Source organism: Acanthisitta chloris, unplaced genomic scaffold, assembly GCF_000695815.1.
Source record: "Acanthisitta chloris isolate BGI_N310 unplaced genomic scaffold, ASM69581v1 scaffold7289, whole genome shotgun sequence".
NCBI classification, from domain to species: Eukaryota; Metazoa; Chordata; class Aves; order Passeriformes; family Acanthisittidae; genus Acanthisitta; species Acanthisitta chloris.
In genome coordinates, this window is record NW_008691925.1 from 109,474 (window position 1) to 115,340 (window position 5,867).

Below are 5,867 nucleotides of genomic sequence, written 5' to 3' on the forward strand. Positions count from 1 at the left end.
TGCTCTTTCTCATGTTCTTCCCTCTACTTACTCAGTGACAGCTCTCTAGTGAGTGTGCAAACACTGTGGTTGTGACTTCCTGATCTTGTCCACATTCCTACCTGTAGCAGGCCCAGTCCTTCGCCCTCTGTGTTTCTGGCTGTGTGAAAGCTTTTTTCAACAGTAAGATTTTCCCTCTGTCATTCCTTTTCTCATTCATTTGTACGTTGATATTTCTGCTTCTATATTACTTTTCCCTGTAGTAAAACCATGCACATGCATTCCCTGAGTATCACATAACCTCCTCCTCTTATTCATGTATTTTTTTAAGCTCTTCTGTTTCCAGACTTGTCAGTATTTATCCCACCAGACTGGTAGCTTAGGCTTGCAGGTGAATTCCCTTTGCCAAGACAAGTCTCATTTCTGGAAATGTCTGTTATTGCAGCAAGAATGTGATGAATGTTATGCTCATGCTGTGCTGCCATGAGGAGTGTCACATGAGTTTTCTTTGTCCTTCATCTCTGAGTCCTTTTCAATATTATTATCGAAAACTTATAAGAATTTGCTGATAATTTGGTGCAAGTTAATCAAGCTGAAAAGTAGATTAACTGCATTAATTCACTTCCATTTAGCTTTTATTGGAGTTTACTTCTTCAGAAGTTATTTGCTGGAATTGAAGATTGCTTACTTCATTCTGTGAACAAACTTTTCTGTATCCATCTCTGAAAGTGCTCGTGACTTTTCTCTTTAAAGGTTATCATGACAGATGTACAGGACACAGCATCTTAACTCATCCGCCCTGGCCCCTGGCTGTGGCTGGAAGTGTGGAGATAGGAATGATACTGACTCTTGTTGGGATCACATGGACTGTTGCACGTCTTGGGTTGGCCAGACATACCCCCGGCAGAAAAGAAGTGATTCAAGGAGAGCAGGAGCAAAAGCAGTTGGTGAGATGATGTGAAAACAAGCCTTCAGGCCAAAAGGCTTTAGCAGACATAGGCTGAACTGTCTGAGTAGTCATCATACCTCCTGGTAGCTGTCTGTATCCCTCACTTGCTGGGGTTGTCACCATGTGTGCTGGTTTGGGCTGAAGTAGAGTTAACCTTCTTCGCAGTGACTAGTATGGGGCTGTGTTTAGGATTTGTGCTGAACACAGGGTTGATAATGCAGAGATGTTTTTGTTATTGCTGAGCAGAGCTTACACAGAGTTTGCTGCTTTCCGTACTGCCACACTGGCAAGGAAGTTGGAGGTGCATGGGAGATTGGGAGGAGACACAGCTGGGACAGGTGACCCAAACTGACCAAAGGAATATTCCACACCATATGACATCATGCTCAGTATATAATGTGGAAGGAAGAAGGAGGAAGGGGGAGACATCTGGATGATGGCATTTATCTTCCCAAGGAACCGTTACGTGTGATGGGCCCTGCTCTCCTGGAGATGGCTGAACACCTCCTGCCTGTGGGAAGCAGTGAATTAATTTCTTGTTCGGCTTGTGTGTGTGTCTTTTGCTTTCTCTATTAAACTGTATTTATCTCAACCCATGAGCTTTTCTAGCTTTTACTTTTCTGATTCTCTTCCCCATCCTGGTGGTGGGGGAGTGAGCAAGTTGCTGTGTGGTGTTTGGTGGCTGGCTGGGGTTAAACCATGACAGTGGGACTCCATCATGGGGCATGAGAACACTTATGCCACCGTGGCATCCCTTCATCATGCTAAAATCCCTGGGACATTGCACTGAAAAGGAGTGGGAGCACTCATGCAATCCTTTACAAGGCTGCTTGTGTGTTTGCCTATCAAGGGGAAATAATGCATATCTGGGGTGGGATTCTGTCTCAAAAGTGACCACCTATATGTGCACATCTAAATATAGGTCACTAAAGACAAACCAGATACCTACAGCCCACTGCGGTTAATGGAGCCTGAAGAGTGACTCAGATAATCAGATTTAGGTGTCCACTAGAAGGTGAGAGGAATAAATTTAGAAGGCCACCAACTGAAGCTGAATCCTGACTTTGATCACTGATAAAACCCTCATCATCTCTAAAGGTTTTCTAAATCTTGGTGCCCATAAACCCAGACACATTGTAAAGAGGTGGGGGCTTTTTTTGCAAGGTCAATCACAGACACTGCCAAAGTTAATGGTTATGCCCTCATCACACATTTTCTCCACCCTTCCTTGGGCTGGAGAAGCTACTTCACTCACCATCTCATGCCTCTTGTGCTAGAGCTGGAAAGAGACATGTGCCACAGTTGGGGTGGGTCAGGACAGCAGCTGGCTGGCAGACACAGGTGCTGGCAAATATTCCTTATTGCCTTTCTATTACTTATGTTGTTCAGTATCTGGAGAGAGAGCATGTGTTGAATAGGAGATGGTATTTATGTCAATATGTGCTCCATCCCACCTACTGTTAACCAGGGCAGAATAGCTTTGTGCTGCTGCTCTTTTTTTCCAGCTAAGCCATAAGAGAGGTGCATTTACTTTGCCATTACTTTCACCTCTGATCTCTGTTTCAAAAACAGCTTTCTGAAACTCAGGAGGAAAACTATTTCTCTCACTTCCCAGCACAGGTAGGTTTTGCTTGTTGAGGCAAAGGGTTGCCATGCCTGTCTTTCTGCACTGCAGCACCACCAAACATGTCTCACAAGAGCATTTATCCCTGATACAGACATTCAGGCATCTATTTACTCCAAGATATGAACACAGGGACTTTTCTTCCCACAGCTTAACCTGTTTAACCTTGTTTGTCTACTAACAAATCCCATTTAAGTGCTGTTCTTTTTATTTTGGTTGCTGTTGCATGGAAAAAAAAACGTTCATCAGGAGAAAAGACTCTCTGCTCCTGCCAGAGTTTACTGAAGAAAAATAGGCTCTGGGGTTGGGTTTCATTTTCTCATTTCAAAGAGGACCAAACCGGTGAGAGGGTTCCTCAATTTCTTCACTGAATCTGCAGATGTTCCCCTCTGGGTGATGCTAGCTGGGAGCACAGGACTTCCCATCCATTTCTTGACCACCTGACAGCATGTGATGCAGCAGCAGCACTGGGGAAGGGTGGCAGTCGGGAGCAGGTTGGTGTCCCCAGGTGTGTTGATCCATCTGGCAGGTTGTCCTGAGGCCACATGGGGACAAGGATATCCAGGAGTGGCCTGTGCACTGGCCAGCTCTCTGCACCAACTGCTGCACTGGGTGCCAACCAGGGCCGTGTGCCAGGCATCCCCATGGGAGACAACCATTCTGAGGGGAAGTACATGACTGGCACGTCACCAACTGCATGTGTATGTTAAACAGCACTGATTGCAAATTAACAATCTTTTAGCCTATATTAGAGCATTGTCATTGAATAACTGTGCTCAGCATGAAAATTGCCATTGATGGTAGGGCAATGTGAGGATGAAAATAAGTGCCCTTTGAAGTAGGATATGCACAGCTACGTCTTTTGCAAACTGATGGCTTTCCCAAGTTAGCCCAACCTGGGCAGATAACTACACTGAGCAAACACCAGTCAAAATGCTTCCAGCAGACCCCGGGGAAAACAAACACTCAGGATTGTTTAACTGAGCACAGACTCTTGGCAGCATGCTCCAAACACTGGTGTGATCAGTCGTGAAGCTGTGTCACACTGATATGGGCTGTCCCGAGAGGAGGACTCAGGATTTGTCCTTGTGTGATGGAAGTGACTGTGTAAGGCATAGTGTTTCAACTAGCTCTGTGTCATGAAACTACTACTGGCACCTGAGATTGTACCTCCAGAGGGTTGTGACAGGCTGGGACCAAGAGCTGGTCTGCATCCCACATGGGCACCAAGTATTTCAGGGAGACCTGTGGCTCTGTGCAGAGCTCCTTAAGCAAAGAAATTTGGGTACAGAATGTCCCTCAGAGCACACATCGTGTTCATGTAAGGCAAGACAAGGGGGTGGAGGGTGGAAGCAGGGGAGAAAGGAAACAGCTGCCTTGTGTGTGAAAAGATTTGCCAAACTCCCATGGTTAGATTTAATAGCTGGGTGCTGCAAGCCCAGGAGAACAATGTAATTTATGTCATTACCGCTAAAAGGCTGGTTTGATGGCAAGGGCTTCATTTGAGTTGCCTAAAATGTTTAACAAAGGGGAAAGTGAAAACAAACATGAACACTGTATTAAAAATGACGAGGATTTTGGGGGAGACTGCCAGGCACATTTTTCCAGTGGTACAAAGTTCTCTCCTGAAAAATGGCTCATTTTGCCTATGTTAACCCAAGCTGGAGCTAGAGGTAGAAGGAAATAATTAGGTTTTGCTTTAACTACACAAGTTGCTGGAACAGTTGTTGTCACCCTGTTGTGCTTAAATAGCAGAAGCAATGGTGTGCTTTTTTTAACTTGGTATTAATTTTCTTTTCTTGAAAAATGACTTCTTAAGCATCTTTTGAAAGTATTTTGGGGATGGGAATAGAAGGAGACAGAATAGGTCCAAAGGGAGGAGGTCAGGGTAATTGCTCTAAGCCCACCTTTTCTGCCAGTACACTGAATACAACACTGCTGTTCTCTCAGGAGAAAAAGCAATGTGTGTGGCTAATGCTGCTGTTTTGCCTGTTTCTGTACACAGTGCTATTTTTAATGCATCATCTCTACAGCACCGAGTGGAGTGTGGCGGGAATTCAAGTTAAAAAAATGCTGCTGCTTCATGAAGGCACCACCACAGCACCCTCTTACTTCTGTCTGGTATGAGGCTCTATGGTGTTGGGTACCGCTGGTCCTCTCCCTGTGCCTTGGCAAATCCCACTGTGTGCTGCAGGGGGAAGTCCAGCTCACAGGCAGTAAATTAATGGGTTATTTTGGTGTTGTGTTGAAGGTGGGTCAGGGTGCCTTCCTTGACCATCCTTTGTTGCCAAAACACACTGAAGGACTCAGGCAGCCTCATAGTGAAAACTGAGGCAGCATCAACCTCTGATTTACCATTTGGGCTGAAGGACTTCTCTGAGGTGTTTTTGCCCTGAGCAGACAGCTGGCATCAGCTGCCATCCTAGCCAGGGTCCTCCTGCAGCATTGTTTAGGGTGATGGTACTTTAATTACTGATATCAGGAATTCACTGCAAAGCTCCCCAGTGCAGAGGGCTGTGGCTGCCTGTGCTTACCCACTATTTGGCAATGGTGGGACCACTGGGAACAGGCCAGGTGCTGCCAACCCCTTCCCTGAAGAGACATGTGTTCCTTACACCAGTCCCCACTCCTACCATAAAGTCCTTCTCCCTTAGGCAGCCACAAACAACCATCTGGGGGTGTATGTGAGATGATGGTCAGCTCACCTTTATCCAGCAAGGCTGATCTTTGCTCGCTGTTAATCGCAGCCAACTGGGTAGCAATGATTTTGCAATGGAACTGCTGCCAGGCCATTCAGATTATCTGCTCCAGCGCTTTGAGAGACAGCTGGTAAAGTAAATAGTAACAATCCAGAGAAATTATATTTATTTGCCTGTAAGCACAGCACTCTAATGCGAGGCTCAAATGAGCCTCTTTTGGCACGCAAGGTCAGCGTTGTGTTTTGCATATGGCATACATTAGGAGAAGTCCCAGCCACGCACATCTCTTTACTGAGAATCTGTGTTTCAAAATTAGATGCATTTTGTGGCACTTGTCAGAGATCAGCTTACAGAGCTGGCTGGCAGTGAGATTTGAAATTTCATGTGTGTAAATACTTGAATACTTTTAGATGAGTGTTAAGAACACATTATTATGCTTTTTCTTGCCCTAAGACTTGTTGCTATGCACAGGAGATGGCTGTCAATTTCCCATCAGCTTTAACAGGACAAGATGCAAGACATGTGCCCTGGAAAATCCTACCTGATTTTCATGATGCTAAACATCCCATTCCCCATCCCTTTCCCCCTAATACAGCTAATATTACATGGTGGTTTA